Source organism: Eretmochelys imbricata, chromosome 19 (assembly GCF_965152235.1).
Source record: "Eretmochelys imbricata isolate rEreImb1 chromosome 19, rEreImb1.hap1, whole genome shotgun sequence".
Taxonomy (NCBI): domain Eukaryota; kingdom Metazoa; phylum Chordata; order Testudines; family Cheloniidae; genus Eretmochelys; species Eretmochelys imbricata.
This window is the reverse complement of record NC_135590.1, coordinates 828,348-844,218: the sequence shown is the minus strand read 5'-3', so window position 1 is coordinate 844,218 and position 15,871 is coordinate 828,348. Positions and strand designations below refer to the sequence as shown.

Sequence of the window (15,871 nt, the reverse complement as noted above, 5' to 3'; positions counted from 1 at the left end):
TAACTAGACCTGAGGGAAGCACTCAACTTGAGGCCCTCAAACTATGGATAAACAGAACAAAGCAGCAGCAATTGGAACTACATCAGCATGTCTTGATTCATCTAAAAACCTTCAGGGGCAATGCTCTCCAATAATCAGGAGCTGGGGAAGACATTTCACTCTAGGAACAGTGAAGTCAATTTGCTAATATTCAGTCTCTGTCCCTACAGAAAAAAAACAGATCTCCACCAGGCATAGGGAGCTATGGCCTAATGCAGAGGTTCTCAGTGTGGCACACACGACGACTCTGATCTTGCCATGTTGCTAGGTTGGAGGCGAGTCCCAGTCTGGAAAAGGCGGAGATCTACTGGCATAACAGATCAAGGGTCAGAAGATCTGGATTATATTCCCAGCTCTGTCACCAATTTGCTGCATAATCTTGAGCAAGTCCCTTCCAATCTCTGTACTTCAGTTTCCTCATTGTGAAGCAGGGATAATAATTCTTAAATTGCCGTTGTGAAGGGCTGTGCTTTCCTGGAGCACTTTTCTCCTATAGTTCTGAAAGCACTAATGTTGATGTCCTCCACAGCTGGTAACAGGCAAGATACCATTCAAGGGGTCGCTACTGAACCCTGATGCCTTTTCCAGGCATAGACAAAAAGAAGCGATGAAGCCATCTGCGAGACCCTTCCTATGAGGAACATGGCTGTCAATGCTCAAAAACCCACTCCGTCTAGAAGTGAGCTAACCCAGACATGAGGGCAGAGCAGGGAGGCTTCCACCACAGGCAATCTCAGCGAGGAGGGGCTCCCTGGTGAGGCTGCTGCAGATCAGCAAGATATAAACCAAATGGCCGTAATGTGCAGAGCATGTTCACAGCAAGCCCAGTCACCAGACAGAGGGCTTCACAAGCTGACTAAAATCCACGCAAACATCTTCCATCTGCTAGCCAGACACCAGTGTCTGAACTGAGGCCTTTGGGAAAGGTCAGGACAGTCCTCCAGGCTCCAAGATATTGCCATTGCTTTCACTCTTAGTATCTTAATTCCTTTGTTAAGAGATACTAATCTTTCCCTCCGGCAGTTCTCGGGAGCCAAGGAGTTTGTGTATTATTGCAAAACATATGCTCAGAAGAGACTGGAAATACCGTTGGCAGTGGTACAGAAGGAGCAGTGTGCAGCTTTGGGTCAAAGCAAAAAATCCCTGCTAGTCAGCAATTCCCACGTGACAGTCTGGAAGAGCTAGCGAAAGCATCTTCGAGAAACTAAACAATGGTGTGAGAACGAAGCTAACAAGGGCTGGCTCCAGGAAAAATGAAAAGGCCAATGATATGCCACAACATCCCCAACAGCACAGATCCAAGAGGAGCCTTTCTGGGAAACCAGCTCAAATCCTTATGCTGGGAAACCTTCTGGGTCAGGGGACCTCGAGGCTAAATGCTGGCAAACTGCTTCGTCAGTTAAGGCGAGTCCAAGTGTTTTCTATTGCATTTGAATGATTTGTTTCAGCCCTACAACTCTCCAGAGAGCAGTGCGTAAGCACAGGCTACTTCTTCTGGGAAGGGGAATTCAGCACGGTCAGCCCCTGCCTACACTAGGACAGTTTTAGCACATTTCCCACCCACTGCTGACATCCAGATGGAGTCCTAGCATAGAAGGGCTGGTGATGCTACTTTTACCGCCCTGCTGATTCAACCTACAACCCCTGGGCACGGTGACACGCGCTCCGACTGCTGCAGCTACACCATACTCAGAGCACATCTGCCTAGCTTGTGTGTGCCACCTAGACTTGCACTCCCACCAGTGGGCCATCTCCACAAAGGCAAGGCTCTTGGGGACCTGTTTCAGCCAAAATGGAGGTTGTCAGGAGCACAGCTTTGATTAGCATTTTTCTCCAGGATGTAGGTGTGGATACAAAGGGGACTTCTTCCAACCTCCACATTTCAGAGAGAAGTCAGGGTGGGTGTGGAAAGAGGGTGGTGTGAGGCTGAAAGCTGTCATTTGTTAGCCTTCTCCATAACCAGTCCAATTGGCCTTACATGCAGGCATGCACAAAAGGCAGAAGAAAAACGAGCGTCAGTTTCAGTCTGCTCCAGCCATGCTGCCAGATGAGAGCTAGCTCATGGGGGAGTCTCAAAGGACTCCCCAGCTTGGATGAGTGCCAACATCCAGGATCCTGCATTGGACTGAACAGCCTTCGCCACCCACCAAATGTGATCCCAACGGCTGTGCTGTATCCACACCCCTCCATACACTCCTTGTTAGCTTACACGCGTTGGAAGTCACTTCAAAACAGCAAAGTCCAAGAGCAGTCAAGTGCAAAGCACCAAAGTAAATTGTAAGGGATGGGCTGGATGTTACCTAATGAGCCTTTTCCAGCTCTAACTGCTGCAATCCCACACACGTTCCCCTCCAATCCACGTTACCATCATCCCTAGCAACCCAAATAAAATAGCAGATTTGAACAGCTCTGGAAACATCTCCTAACTGTATTTCAAACGGCAGCAAAACCTCCACATCTGCAAAGGAAATTTCTGAGGAAAGCCACACCGCAGCTGCTTCAGAGTCTCTTACTCACGCTGAGAAGAGCAGTGTTCTGTCTTGCCTCATTTCAGTGAAAAGACTTTCTGGCTGCAGAGGAACAAACGTTGCCCAGGAACACAGAACGCACATGCTACGTCTGTGCCCAAACCCAGCAAAATCTGAACAGTGTGGGCAGAGTATTCAATTACCTCATTTCCAGGTGTGCTGTCTGCATGAGTCCTGGCTGGCTTGAGATAAAAGTGGGAACAGTGTTCCCAGTCCTGAAGGCGTCCGCATAATTAATAGTAATTACTACCCAGAGCTTTTGAATCCTCTAAAGTTACATCACTTTTCTCAGCTGCTTTTCATCTGCTGCTTTGGGTCTATGGGAGAATGGCAAAATGTTCAAGATCGGATTCACAAAGGGGGCACCTGGGCCCTGCCCGCACAACCCACAGAAGCAGGAATGCAAAGGAGTCCAACGTAAAAGGGCCTATCCAGCTCAGCTGTCTTCAGATAGATACAAAGCACCAGAGATGGACAGATACCCAAACACTGTACAGTCTACCTAGATGCTCACTTCATTACCTTGAAGACCCTACAGCACAGATTCCTTTTACACTGGCTGCAAGTAGCACAAGAAACCCAGGAATCTCCACACTGGATCACACCAGTGGTCCATGTAGTCCAGTATCCAGTCACTGAGAGTGGCCACTACCAGCAGCTTCAGAAGAAGGTACAAGAAATCCTGCAGCAGGGAGATATGGAATAACCTACCCCCAAGGAAAGTTTTCCTTCTAATCCCCAATAGTTAGAGGTTGGCTCATGCCCTAAAGAAGAGGAGTTTAATATCCCTTCCCAAACCCTTGTGTTTTCTCTAATTTATTACATGTGTGACAAATACCTAGGATTGTAAGTGCCTAATTTCTTTCTGAATCCTGCTAACCTCTTTGTTTCATCGATATGTCCATGCATTCCATGGGCAAACTCCGTATTGTGTGAAAAAGCATTTCCTTTTAGCAAGCAAGGGACACATCTGAGAGGGTCGCGAGATACTCCAGAATGATTATGTTGCTTCAGCAGCCTTCCCAACCCCGGGAATGGGGCAGTACAAGCTCAGGACTTGAACACAGCTCTCAGCATGGCATCATGCAATAGACTCTGAGGTTACCTTAGAGGTCACTTCTCCCCTTAATGCACACCAATAACTCCCATTAATAGCAACAGATGGAAGGCTATCCCCACACTTCCCTCCTTTCTTCTACTGATCTCCTAGTAGCAAAAATCTCCATCTCTATTCTGTAATGGGAGTGGTCAGCCCTTAGGAGCTGTTTATCATTGGTTAGCTCCACATCTTTATTAGCTCATGTTTGCTTTGGCTGCACATCCAAGCAGTTGCTTAAAGCAAGAAAAAACGGAAAATCTTGGACCCTTAACAATGGCCATGAAGTTTAATCTGTCACTGGAGACAATTACTTGACTCCTATTGGTGGCTGGTTCTGGCAGGGTCAAGCGTAACATGTGGCAAAGGAAGCACTAGGGAAGCCAGGCTGCAGCAGCTCCAACACTAGGCATTTCCTTGCCTTATTCAGAGTTCCCTTTCCCCTCTCGTGTGTGGAGAGAACAACTCCAGTTGTCCAGCCACCTGCACACACGATTTATGGGTTGTTGGTGCTGATAACAGCTCCAGGTCGGCTCTGGCTGGCTGCTTAGACATTCAAAGCTAGGTTAGGGAGTTTGAAACAGTTCAGATTTTGTTCTTGGCTCTGGCCCCCAGCTTTGGACCTGAAAGTTGATCTGGATTCCTGAATAGAACTGGCATTGGGTAGCTTGAGCACGAACACTTACATAAAGTTTTCTCCCGACATGACTCAAGTCAGCCTTCTTTTGAAAACAAAAGGGTCTGGGGTTTCTGGGTGTTTATTCAATGCACTGATTTAAGAAGAATTCTTTGGTTTTCTACCTGAGAAGCTCAGCACACTTTATCAGAGGAAGATGCAGCCATTTCCCGCAAGGGGGAAAGATACAGGGTGCTATATACACAGCTAGCTTAGAAATAGTGTAAGTGAGCTTTAAATCTCCAGGAACATAATGGTAACATGAGCACAGGACCAATTAAAGGCTTATAGTGAGATTGCACCAAGAACAAAAGCAGGGACTCCCGCTCCTTTGGTTCACTGCTATTTGGATTCTATGGCTAAGATGCTATATTAATGCATTTAAACTAATGCTATTTAGATCCAGTTTTAATGCATCATTTAAAAAGTAACTTGGTTTGATTTTAAATGGCGTGAAGTGTAACTCAGGAACTGCTACTAACAGTTGCCCTTTGCCAGCCATCCCTGGGATGCCATCTCAGTGGGCTCCTGCTTGAATAAAGGAAAAAATAATCAATTAAATTGCCTTCCAAATTAGCAAACACAGTGACATGGTGAGTCACGAGCAGAGGCGATTCCTTTAGGATGAGATACAGGAAGATGGGAGACGTGACATTCTTCAGTTCCCCCTTTCCTTTCACAACCCGACCCTTGACATTTTTCTCAACAGGAAACCTTGTTCTCTCCCTCCTTGTAAACTGCTGACAACTGTATTTTACACCTTACAAAGTCAACAGAAGTCAGAAGGGGAAGAAGGAACAAAGACCTGCTCACAGCAAGTACATCTTCCCAATGTGGAGCATTTTTCCGTGGAACTGTAGCCAAGACACGGCTTGCTTGGGAAGGCAAAGTCTAGCAGCTATGTATCACAGAAGCAAAGGGCCTTCGGGTGACCATCTGGGGTCCTATCACTGCACTATCTAAGCACTGAGGTTGTGGCATCAGCTCCAATGAAGCATTATGGCTGCTTCACTAAGAATATTCAGTGGGGAAAGATTTTCAACATCAGCTAAAGGTTTTAGCCACGCAACCCCCACTAAAATTAATAGGGCTCATGTGGCCAAACTTCCTAGTCAGCTTCCAAAATCTCACCACTCATATTTAAAAGATTCTGGTTTTTAAGGAAGGGATTCTGACACTGAATAATTGGGCTTTAAAAGTAATTCCAAACTGCCACAAACCTGGGTACTAATTTCTCTATTTCCCCTGCCCACAGCTCCACCCCCTTCCCAGCTGCAGTTCGGGATTGCTGCTGTAGATTTCTCTGTTCCTTTCACCCCAGTAAGACTCTAGACTCAGCCAACCTCTCCTTTCTCTCTGCGCCACCCCAGACACCCCCTTTTAGATGTTTTCCAAAATTCAAGAAAATTGATGTGAAGTTTCCAGTTTAAAAGGTTTTCTGATGGACGTTGCTGGGATAAAACATGTTTAGTTTCACTGCAGTGTCTCACATAGGCAGAATTAGCTAAACACAGGAAACAACAGGGAGACATTCCAGTAGGTAAAGGAACAGTGACTTTCACCAGTACGTCCCTCTTTCCAACCCAAGCTGGCACTCTATGGGGGGAGCTCTGGCAAGTTCAGAATGGCAGACATGCCAAAGTAGCCCAATCCCAGTGCAGGATTGATGGCCTCCTTACTGGAGCAATCGGCAAGAGTCACTAGGACAGCTGCCGAATCAGGCGTCTCCAGCAGAAGGCTGGCATCTATTCAAAGCCATTAATCAGTCCCCAGTTGTCTGTAAATAACCCCTTTGTCTGAGGAATCCTTGACATGGAAGGCCAGGCAGAGGCCAAACAATTCACAGGCTTGCAGTCCTTCTGCCCAAAGCTTCTGGGGCAACAAGGGCCCTGCAAGCATGGCTTTGTGCAAGCCAAGGACAGCAGGAACCCCATGAGCACGAACAGAAAGTCAGCTGGCCCCACACACATTTTCCACACCACTGCTGTGGCTGCCACAAATACATCTTCCCTAGAAGAGGAAGAGTTAAGTTTGAGCCCTGAGGAATCACTTTATTAGTTTCCCCTCTTAGGCTTGCAGGAAGTGGAAGGCCATACAATGGTGTGGACAGAGCTGGAATTAGGAACATGCTGTAGGAAGTGCCTTATTGGGTGAGCCAGGTGGGCAAGGAGGCCTGTCTTATTTTGACCAGTATTAAATGCTTCTGAGGAAGGTGCAAGGAACACTGCAGTGGCCACTTCAGCAGTAACTTCTCTGTAGGGAAAAAGAAAAGGAGTACTTGTGGCACCTTAGAGACTAACCAATTTATTTGAGCATGAGCTTTCGTGAGCTAAAGCTCACTTCATCAGATGCATCTGTAGCTCACGAAAGCTTATGCTCAAATAAATTGGTTAGTCTCTAAGGTGCCACAAGTACTCCTTTTCTTTTTGCGAATACAGACTAACAGGGCTGTTACTCTGAAACCTGTTCTCTGTATGGAAGTTTCTTCCTGACACCAGCAATTTGGAGTTGGCTTGTACATTGAAGCTGGCAGATTTATAGCCCTTACGAGTGGTTATCTGAGTAACCGTGGATGTTTTTCTTATTGACCTTGTAAATGTCGAAACCCGTTCTGAAATGAAATCTATCATCAGGGAACACCACTAGAGCTGTACAAGGCTAATGTTCTGAGTCAACATAAAGGCAAGAGGAGAGAAACTACAACAATACAGACTGGGAAGAAGACTGCTGCCTGTTGTGACTCCAGAGAACTGAGCCACTCCAGCTGCTTGCTGCATCCTCTGCCAGCTGGGCTACCCCGATGTCTCTTCCGAAATGGGCTGCAGTGTAAACAGGAAGCAGAGCTCTGACAGCAGGCATGCTGCAGACGGCTGCAAACCCTGCAGGGGGCCAATCACCAGTCTGGTGGAGGGAAGGAGGGTGACCTAGCATGCTGCCAAGGGTCAGACCTGACCTTTAGCCTACCCGTCAGCACTCAGCTCCTGGGGTGTCATTCTGAAGGACACGTAGATACAACATCCAGTGCCACCAAGATACCTTGGTGACAGGTGCCTTAGAAACATTCAAGATGGAGAGAATGTGGTGGTTCAGCAGCTGAGAGCAGGATGCTCACAGCAAGGAGCTTAAGGCCCCACCAGCTCCAGTCAGTCTTTATAGCATGGTCCCAGCATTACCCACCCTGGAGAGCAGAGTCCATCCCACCCGTTTGTGCTTTTTGCCATGTATTCCCAAAGCTCCAGCAGCCACTTCTGCACACAGAAGAGCTATTCATTGTATTCTCTGCAGTCCTACACTCAAAGTGGACCAAAACCCAAATCCCCCTGCATCCTCAGGCAGAGCAAGTTTCAAAGAGTCACTAATGCTCACAGAAGCCTCCTTCCACCACTCCTGCAATTCTAGGTGACTTTTTTGTTCCGCGTGATTCCTAAACAAGAAAAAGTTAAACCAAAGTCAGCAGCTAGGACTATCAGGAGCTCTGTGGAAGCAACCAGCCAGCGTGAGCAAGGAGCAGGCAACCATGTGGTACCCATCCCAAAGTGGAGGAAATTGCACAGAGGAAGAACAGGATGGCAGAAATGGCAACTCCCTCTTTCCTGCCATGTGCCTTCTGGACTGGTCCACCAAGAAGCTATATTGTCCCTTGATAAAGCAAGTCATGGAAGGGCTGTGAGTTCAACACATAACTTAGCTTTTCATGTAGAAGGCAGGTTTTTAACATTAAAGACTCCTCATGCAGTAGTCAATCAAATGCTTTTCCCAAAATGAACAGATGGGGGTAGTTGAATTTTTTTTTTTTAATTTAGCAGCTTTGGCTTACTGTTTTAAAAGCAGGTTTCAGAGGAGCAGCCGTGTTAGTCTGTATTAGCAAAAAGAAAAGGAGGACTTGTGGCACCTTAGAGACTAACCAATTTAAAAATTTAAAAGCATTAAAATGATAAACAGAGCAAATAAAAACCTAAACAACCAGACCTCAGTCTAGAGGCCTACAAGTCAGAGATGGGAAAACATCACGTCACATCTAGTCCAGCCTCGGGTCGGGACAGGCCCTGTTCCTCACAACCTGCTGTCTGCTGCTTTGTCCAGGCTGGTTTTAAAGTGATTCTGGTAATGGGATTTCTGCCACTGCCCTTGGAAGAGGGATCGTAACATGTGTAAGTTCAAATGGGTGACAAACCCAAGTCAAAAGCATTCCCTGAAGAGCTAAGAATACAGCAGTAGGTGAGGTTAAGTGGTTTTTAATAAAAACGTTTTAAATAGATACTGACCTGTTGCTTAAAGCAGCAAACTCTCTGTTGTCTTTGTTTAAAAGAAACAGCAAGGTGAATTTTAGAAAACCAAATAATTGAGGGCTGAAAATAACCAGTCATAGGAAGGCCAAAGCCTCTTGATTTCACTGTGCCATCCGGATGTGTGCAAAATGCCCCCCCCCCCCACTAACACCTTCTCAGAGCAGCTCAGTTTAAGCATTTGATTTAGGTTTCGCTTCTGTGTCTGTTGCTTGGCTTCAGGACGTCTGCATTAAGGATGAAGTTTAAGGCTCAGGACTTCAACAATCACAATTGCACAGGTACTCCTGGGAGAAACCGTGGCTGGATACTTCCCTTTCTCACTTTCCTTTCAGAAAATGCCACAAAGCTTATTGGACATTCCAAACAATAAATCCAGATTTCCAGTGTAATCATCTTCCTTTTATTACAAAATTAAAGCATAATGATCCCCTTGACCCTTAATTCCCACTTTCTCTTTAAGAAAATTACACTGAGAACTCACCTTAAAAAGATTTTCCTTTCCAATCTTTCCCTACAAGGGCTGGGCAGTGCCAAAGTCACAATTCATAAAAAGTGAATAATTAACTGAGAATTTACCCTGGAGTAGAAACACAGATTGTAAAGAAAGAATTAGACATTTGGGGCCAAATTCATTCCGGTTACATTTCCCTGAGTTCATTCAAACTCCAAGGAAGGAGAGTGTCAGAGGTAGTCACTGGTTTTGCAAAAATGTGAAAGAATAAAAATCAAAACTTTAAAATCAAGTGAAAGCCCTTTGAAAAAGCAAACTCAGAGTCAGTTGCATTAGAAATGTGCCTAACAGGAAATAAACATACACTCTCTTCTCCAATGTCGATGCGCATGAAAATCAGCAACTGTTAAAATTACCCACTGAGCTCTCTTATGAAATATGCTGCAAACACAGAGCTTGAAGTTTTTAAGTAGACACTTACTAACAAGAAGCTATATGAAAACACAGGGAAGAGGCGAGCACTATCAATGTTCACTGGCTACTTGCTGGGGAGAGTAAATCCACCAGCAAAGTTCCCTTTACCAACTGCTGGGAAAGAAAAGGGTGCAGAGATCCCCACCAAGGTGCTTTCATATTACGGTTTGGCTATTATGTATTTGATACATTTGAAGCCAAGTCCCCATCTTTCCCTGCTCACTTCTGGTGCTGGTAGTTGAGAAGAGGTGCTCTGACATTCTGCCTCTGGTTTTTGTGATCCGCCTCCCCAGTGCCTCAGCTGCTTCCCCAAGTTAAATTGCCACAAATTCTTGTCAAGTTCACTGTTGACCACAGTTCTAAAGAGCAACAGAGAACCTGTCTAAAGGCTTGTTAATTTCCCTCAAAGCTCAGTCAAAGGTAGCAGCAGCTGAGGCACTGTAGTGTCTGTAGACTCAGGAAGGCAACACTGACTCTGGTCACATTTACAGAGTTTTCTTCACCACTAGAAGGGCAAGGAACTTCTTTAATTCAATAAAATCTTAGATTCTGCAGAAGCTGATGGCTTAGCCCCCCTCGCCCCACTCATATATTGGGCAGGTAAAGTTTCCTACTTTCAACTGGGGAATATATTTTTCGAAGTCCTACCATCATTGACATGAAATTTGAACTACACTAGGCAAAGGCTAAAAGGATAGACTCTGAACAAAGAAAAAATACCCATCCCTGTTCCCAGCATCCCAAAACAAAGAGGCAGCCCACAGCCAGGACTCAGGATTTCTGTAAATCAGAAAGGACTCAGACCAGCCTCATTGGGAAGGCAGGCATACCGTACCTAGATACGGTTCACATTTTGTGTTGCCCACGCCCCAGTTTACAGAGCAGGAAGGAGGGCACCAGCCCACCAGCCCCCGGCTCCTGCCCCGTGCCCAAGGATCTGGCAAGGAAGCGACTGTCTCTGTCCGTAGTGAGTTGATGGCGTGCGCCGCACTAGACAACACCCAAAGGAGGCTCAGACTCTGCCCCGGGGCGCTCCGGGAGGGTGGCGTGGAGATGCAGAAGAGGGGCTGGAGTTTTCCAGGCGTTGCCCCTGCCCCGGTGCGAGGGGGTCCCGGTCTGCCCGCGCCAGGACTGGAATATCCGAGTCTCAACCCGCGGCGGCGCGGTGCCTGTCCCGGGGGTGCCGAGCCGGCAGGGGCTGCCCCAGGATGCAGCAGCCCCGTCGGGCCGGGGGCACCGGGCAGGGCAGGGCAGGGCAGGGCTGCCCCGAACCCACGCCCAGAGAGCGGGTCGGGGCGGCCGGGGCCGGGACTGCAGGGGGGCAGCTGGATCCCGTGGGGTGCCCGAGCCCGGGGACACCGCTCGCCCGCCAGGTCCCCAGGCGGGGACAAGGGGTGGGGAGGCGACCCCCCGGGGACCCCCACCCCCCACGGGGAGCCCCCCATCCCCAGGAGCGCCCCCACGGGGAACCCCCCCCCGCTCAAGGGGCGCTCCTCGCACCTCCGGGGAGCCCCAGCCGCCCCCCGTGCCCACCTGGTCCGCACGCTCCGGGCCGAGCCGGGCTCGCTGGCTGCTCCTCGCCGCCGCGGCGCTGCACGGGCTCAGGCAGCGGAAGCGGCCGCCCCGTCCCCGCCGGGGGAAGCCGGAGCCCGGCCCCCGGCCCCGGCCCCGCCCGCTGGGCGGGTGCAGGACATTGGGAGGGAGGGCACTGGGGGAAGGGTGGGGGGAGGAGGCAGGACATTGGGGGGAAGGGTGGGGGGAGGGCGAGTACTGGGGGAACGAGGCAGGGCACAGGGGGAAGGAGGCAGGACATTGGGGGGAGGGCACGGGGGGGGGAGGAGGCAGGGCACTGGGGGAAGGAGGCAGGACATTGGGGGGAAGGGTGGGGGGAGGGCGAGTACTGGGGGAACGAGGCAGGGCACAGGGGGAAGGAGGCAGGACATTGGGGGGAGGGCACGGGCGGGGAGGAGGCAGGGCACTGGGGGAAGGGTGGGGGGAGGGTACTGGGGGAAGGAGGCAGGGCACTGGGGGGAAGGGTGGGGGGAGGGAGGGTACTGGGGGAACGGGGGAGGGCACGGGGGGGAAGGAGGCAGGACATTGGGGGGAGGGCACTGGGGGAATGGGGGAGGGCACTGGGGGGGAGGAGGCAGGGCACTGGGGGGAAGGGCGGGGGAAGGCAGGGCATTAGAGAGAAGGGCCGGAGCGGGGATGCTGGGGGTTCAGGGGCCCTGGTGGAAGGGCATTAATTTGCACAAGTACATGCCTAACCCTAGAGACTCCCTCCTGACATCCTGTGATTGGGCTCTGCAAACCAGGGCTTTGGGCGCCCACTGGCAGTCAGGAGGAAGGCCACTGAAGAGCTGCCAGCAGGACGGGCGCTGCAGTGCCCAGCCTAGCCCTGACCCAAATCTTCTTGACTCTCTCACAGCTTGCCTCCCCTTCAGCATGAGGCCAGCAGACAGGCCTTGGTGGTGCAGAGGACTGGGGATGAAGAGCATCTCTTGTCACCTCTAGGCCCTGGGTTTGAATCTGCCCAAGGTCAGGAGGGAGTGAAGGTTGTTACCCTCTGATTGTGCTCAGTCTGTTCCTCCGCTTAGTAAATTGATGTTTCCGTCTCAGCCCATTCCTAGTGTATGGGTATCCACCTTACCAGCAGAATGCCCCTGCAATGAGAAGTCACACTAGTGATACTGAATGGGCCAGTCAGCCTCTAATTTCTTGAGGGGGCCCTTCTAAGCAGAGTTTAGATACAATCCCTCAGATTCCATTACAATGGTTGACAGTGTAAAAGGCTAGAGATAGATAGACTGGCAGAGAGCAATGTGTGTGGGAAGCTTGCCCTGCCATTGCCTGTGAAGCACTCAAAACTGCTACCTTTTGATTTCATAGTGTCCCCCACATCTATGGTTTATGTGTGGTGCTAATAATGTTGTGTTCCTTCACAGCCTTTTATGATGTTCCCCTAAAGTAGTCCCTGCTCCAAGCCAAGTAGATAGGCTTACCACACTGCATAAATAGCCCTGAGTGAGGGACAGCAGAGGCTCAGTTTGCATTATTTGCAAAGCATGGACATAAACAGTTATGAAAATATTCCAACTATCTTCCAAAGAAATTCAGTTCAGCAGAAGGCCAAAACCAGCTCTCCCTAAAATCCTAGGAGGAATTCAGGTTACATTAGGGTCCTTCAAACTCCCTTAATGATGAGTTCATTTATTCTCAATCTTTTTAAATCCAGTTTTTGTCATTATACTTTTTCTCCAACATGCCTTACAAAGCACATCAATGTCATTTACAGCTATAGAAAAGCATGTACATAGTGTACCTGCTGCAGAGCAGGACTCTCCTCCTAAGGGTCAGGGAATGGACAAGATCTCCGTTTATCCTTTAAGTTCCGTTTGGACATACGGGCAGTGATTAAGGAGCCAAACTACCACAGTGGGCCTGTAGAATCAGTTCAGTTTTTGGTTTAAATAAGAAGAAAGTTCAACCCAGAGTTGTGTAAGGGAGGAGGACAGATATAAAAATTGTAGATGAACCAAGGAATTAATTTAATTCAGTTCAGTTTAATTAAACTTTATTGGCAGGAAAATATGTATTGAAGAGCTCTGTGTCGCTTGAAAGTTTGTTTCTTTCACCAACAGAAGTTGGTCCAATAAAAGCTATTACCTCACCCAGCTTGTCTCTCTAATTTCCTGGGACCAACATAGCGACAACAAGCCTGCAAGCAAGATATAATAAGGCTTCACGGTAGCCATAGTCTTCAGTCAGAGCTGCTCTTCCCACTGTTCTTTCTCTGAGGTCACCAGAGAGACGTTCTAGCTGCTGTACTTTGGGAAAGTCCTGGCAGCAGCCAGTGGCTGCTGGAAAGGGAATGAGCCTTGTGAAACTGCTCAAATAAATCGGTTAGTCTCTAAGGTGCCACAAGTCCTCCTTTTCTTTTTCCTGCATTGAATCCTTTCTCTTAAAGGTACTTTGAAAATGTCTGCACCAACCTCCTCCATCTCTTGCCCTGGAGCACCACCTCCTGGGAGCTGTTGTGCTCATCAAGCCAGGAATCACAGTGTTCTCTTGTTCTGCAACCCTGGATTTTGTAGGGAGTGCCACAGCAGAAAATGAGAATTTTCGTAAATCATTTAAACATATTAAATACAAGAAGTGTCTGGCCACTTGCTTTCTCCTTGGTTCCTCCCTTTATTATGGACAAAGGTGCAGTTCCTCAGTTATCTTTGTTTCTCTTTGTTTTGCTGAATTGCTGTTTGTGTTGGGTGCCTTTTATTGTTTCATCATTTGCTTTACTTTACAGTGAACAGGAGCATCTGAGAACAAATAGGACAGAATATCTGATAGACCTGGATGGACTGTGTGATTTTGCTTTGGAAGGATCATTCATCTGCCTATTATTTCTTGCCCTTAGCAGACCACATAGCCAGTCAGTTCACAAAGACCCACAGCTCCTACAACAGAGTCTTCTTTTGCTGCTAACTGAACTGTAAAATTCTAATTAAATTAGATACAATTTAAAAAACCTAATTTTCTCACTTTTTTCTAAATTAATTAGGTCTCTCACGTATTAGTTTATGTTTCAAGAGTTTTGTCTATTACCCATTTTTGACATTTAAAGGCAGATGAAATAAATAATTTGTGCATTTTGTTCATCTCAAACATGACACAAACCAGGACATTATCCACAGGCCAGGCTGCAGAGGTAAATTTTGCTTGAGTTTGGGATTTTTCTTCTCTTTTTAAAACATAAATGGACAGATCGTCAGCTGCTGTGAACTGACATAGCTCCATTGACTTAAATAAAGCTATTGTGATTTACATCAGCGGAAGATGTGGCCACAAAAGCATTGTAATGTTAGGGGCTTACCAGCCACTTTTGCCCCCTCATCTTCTATTCATTGGGGCCTGTCCTAGCTAGCCAATAGAGCTGGGATCCCTGCCCAAAATCCAGACCAGTCTGAAGCAGATTCCTGCTGGCAGGAAATCTCTCACACGGAACTTCAAAAGAACAAAACGCACCATAAAATTTCTAAAATCTAAAAGGGTCTTATATGATAAAAGCAAAATCTTTAAATGGACTTAAATTCTCAGTAGTCAGAGATGAAGAGACCTGTTAAATCCTTGAGTCTGTGTTTTGCAAAGGCATGGTAGAATTCTCTGAGAAAGGACATATCAGATATTAAGCTGATATTATAGTCAGTGAGGTGCTTAGGAAGTGTAGAAACCTTCAAATGTGAATAGTGGAGTTAAGTAAATCAAACCAGGAATCCGTCTAGCAGTGCCATTTTGTGCTAAATGAAGATTTAGATATAAAGAATAGAAAACAACTTTATTGTGGTTCCATGAGGAGAAGAGGGAACCCCACAGATTAATTTCAAGATCATAAAAAGGTATAAATCCAAGAAAGGAATGTTGCAGAAAGGCCAATGAATTATAAGAAGAAATGGAATGCAGCAAGCAAGTCATATATGACACCCACCCACTCCCAGGTCAGCACTCAGATTGGAATTTTTCATTAAGATCAGAGGATTAACCGATTCACACAATTCTAGCTGGATGCCATCTCTAAAATTAAGGTATCTTTTTGGTGCATCTGTGAAACAAACCTCCAATTTGTGTGTGGTTTGTGCACTGCTGGTTTTCAATTTCTCCTCATAGCATGAGTAAAGATAACATTGTAAAAGTGGATGGATTGTACCAAGGAAGGAAAATCTTTGCCACATTTCACTTTTTTCTAGTACATGTCTAATTTTGGTATATAGGATACACTGGGAACATGACGTACAATAGATCGATCATGCAGCCAAATTGTCTGGAACTAGAATACTGGAGGCAAATAGCCATTTCAAGAGAGGTGTCCATTGCACAGCTCAAAGTTTATGGTTTAGTTCAGTTTGGATTATAGCCTCCCGTTTTCTCTTTTGTCAGAATCTTCTGTCTGCCAGTTGAGTCACTAGGAGCTGTACTGAGTAGATCTCAGCTTTAAGTCACTCTCTGCAGATGCTACACCCAGGGTCACTCCTTCCTTGGTGACTCACTCTTTGTTTAGACTAGCGAGGTCACTTGGATCATAGTAAAGGTTTGTTTTTCCATCATTAAGTCATTGAATAGATCTTTCCTCAGTGTGCTAAAAGTCTGTTGTAATTTTGAAGGGAACTACAGCTCAAGTTAAGGTTAAGTGGTAATTTGGGGATTCTGCTCCATCTGGGTACTTATCTGGACTTCATCACCTGAAGTATCTGAGCACCTCACTATCATTAATGGGTTTTATCATCATAATGGCCTTGTGAGGTAGGGAAGTACTATCCACATTTC

The 15,871-nt window shown here is 47.3% G+C and overlaps 1 protein-coding gene across 1 annotated transcript in view; it reads right to left on the bottom strand.

Moving 5' to 3' along the window:
* The window catches only part of FHL3 (four and a half LIM domains 3), a 34,888-nt gene extending 23,688 nt beyond the window's left edge, over positions 1–11,200 (bottom strand). The window contains exon 1 of the mRNA XM_077838004.1: positions 11,087–11,200. The gene's annotated coding sequence lies outside the window, so the exon portion shown is untranslated. The remainder of the gene's footprint in view (positions 1–11,086) is intronic.
* Between the last annotated feature and the right edge of the window lie 4,671 nt (positions 11,201–15,871).